The 2,423-nt window shown below is 27.7% G+C and overlaps 1 long non-coding RNA gene across 1 annotated transcript; it reads right to left on the bottom strand.

The window, feature by feature from the left end:
• Window positions 1-1,028: 1,028 nt before the first annotated feature.
• Window positions 1,029-1,837, bottom strand: LOC131947060 (uncharacterized). Its single transcript, XR_009387826.1, has 3 exons — window positions 1,640-1,837; window positions 1,295-1,352; window positions 1,029-1,056 (listed from the first exon to the last, which is right to left on the bottom strand). It is a non-coding gene; the product is annotated as an uncharacterized LOC131947060 (long non-coding RNA).
• Between the last annotated feature and the right edge of the window lie 586 nt (window positions 1,838-2,423).

Genomic DNA, 2,423 nt, shown 5'->3' with positions numbered 1-2,423 from the left:
TTATTTTTCAGAAATAAAGAAAATGATACAAATCAATAAAGAACAGTTTTCAAAAGAATTTGTATAAAAGTAATTATTATAAAATAAGAATATAGCATTGCATAGATAAAAATAAAATACTTAACACAAACAATATGAGGAATATTTTTTATCAGAGAAGAGAAAAATATATGATGTAGTTTGAAAATAATAATGTACAGAATGTAGCTTTTGCAGATTAAAATGAAAATTCTCATGCCTATATAATTTATTGAGTAAATGAAGCAAGACCCAAAACAATAGGCTAAATAATATGCATGGGACAGGCATTGAAAACTACAAATTGCATATAGTGAAGGTTACCCTATTTATTGGCTATATCCACAGTAAAGATTTATGGCTTTATTACCTGCTTGTAAAATTGTTAAGGAAAAAGTAAAGTATTGTTAACTTTTTATGGCAGACCAACTACGGGCTGTGTTCTGGGAACATGTCATCTGTAAGGGGCATTGTTCTCGGCACATGTTGTCATTTTTTGTGTTCTCGGCACATGTTGCCATTTTGTGTGTTCTGGGAACATGTTGCCATTTTGTGAGTTCATGGAACATGTTGACATTATTTGGCTGTGTTCTGGGAACATGTTGCCATTTTGTGTGTTCTGGGAACATGTTGCCATTTTGTGTGTTCTGGGAACATGTTGACATTATGTGGCTGTGTACTGGGAACATGTTGACATTATGTGGCTGTGTTCTGGGAACATGTTTGTTTCATTTTTAAATATTATAATAAAACATTTTTAGAAATTCTATATTAGGAATTGTGTATATATATAAATTTATATATTTAATAAGACAATTGGATGAATTATAATAAACAGCAAAAATGATTCAAATAAGTTTAGAAGTATTTGGCTTGCTGTCCTAACAGTGAACTGTATTGCGAGCTTGTTTCCCTAGTGATAACCCATGTTTTTTGTGCGACCCTTCCAATCAAGTCTCCAGCTTTTTCTTGGCCTGTATCAAAATGCTGGTCAGACTTGCTTGACTTATGTATCACAATATGATTTTGAATGTTTTTCTGTAAATGAAATAAAGGCAAAATATTTTGATACTTTCTTTTGTGGAACTTGCAAGAAAAATAAATTACAAATTTATATTACTATCTCTAATATTTCTTTACTATAACTAATTACTTTGAAAAGATAAAGCACTGAACATGATGAATAACAAGAAACAAACATTATCAGCAAAGATTATAGATTTAAACTTGTGTTCATTCTTATTGAAGATTAATGAAGTAGACTATCAATATTTACCCTCTTGATGGCTGATACTTTGATTTGATGTCTTTACTTTAAGCTTACACATCAGTCTCTGTGTGGTAAAATATGAAATAATATGCTTCAATAAAACTGTTTCAGTATATTAATTATATTAGATAAGTACATAGTTTTGAGCTCTATAACAATATGTGTTTCAATTATCATTCAAATATAATACCCTCTATGTTGTACACTCACTGATTTATTAGAATTTTAAAAAAAGACAATAATTAATAAAATATTTTGGATTAAAATCCATTATATTTATTATAACATACAATGCTATCTCTTGCTATAATAATTACTTTAAAAAATGGGTTATGCCTATAGTACAGTTACCTGAGGATGAAACTAGGCACAGTGTATAGTCCACGGAGACTGATTAATATCCCTTGTAATTGAACATCAGTTGTAGTTATGAAATCTGGATGGCCAAACACACACTCATAGTCCTGAAAAGCAATTTACACATAGATTAGCAAGAATATCTCACAAATTATTAAATTAAAGCTAACCCCTATTTAGTGCAATCCATCAAAGTAGTAGCATTTTTCGTTAAGTTGTAGACACAATACAAAGTAATGTTTGGTCTGTGATTTACATACTTTTATAAAATAGCAATCAAATTATATATATATATATATATATATATATATATATATATATATATATATATATATATATATATATATATATATATATATATATATATATATATATATATATATATATATATATATATATATATTCATTGTAAATTTTAGCTATGTCTTGCTATTAAATTTATTTACTCGACTGATCTAAACTCACTTTATTTAAACATAATATAGTGGATAAGTATAGTGATTTTATTATTCAGCAATAAATAGCAGCCCTAAAAATTTTTAAATAGTAACGTTTGCGAATGAACACATTAAATTCTATGTATTTCCATTTCTATGTCTTTCCCAACTTGATGCATATTACTAACCAAGCATTAAACTATAGTCCTAAACCTGACTCTAATTACCATTTATTGGACAACCTGAACCTTTGCGATACCATGTTATAATATATTATTTTAAAAAAAGAGCTTACCACTAATTAGTGAAATCAATTGTTTTTAGTATTAACTGAGCCGCAT

Source organism: Physella acuta, unplaced genomic scaffold (assembly GCF_028476545.2).
Source record: "Physella acuta isolate Inbredline_101_S28 unplaced genomic scaffold, ASM2847654v3 ptg000580l, whole genome shotgun sequence".
In the NCBI taxonomy this organism is placed as follows: domain Eukaryota; kingdom Metazoa; phylum Mollusca; class Gastropoda; family Physidae; genus Physella; species Physella acuta.
Note: the sequence above shows the minus strand (reverse complement) of the source record. Positions and strands in the feature narration are given on the sequence as shown.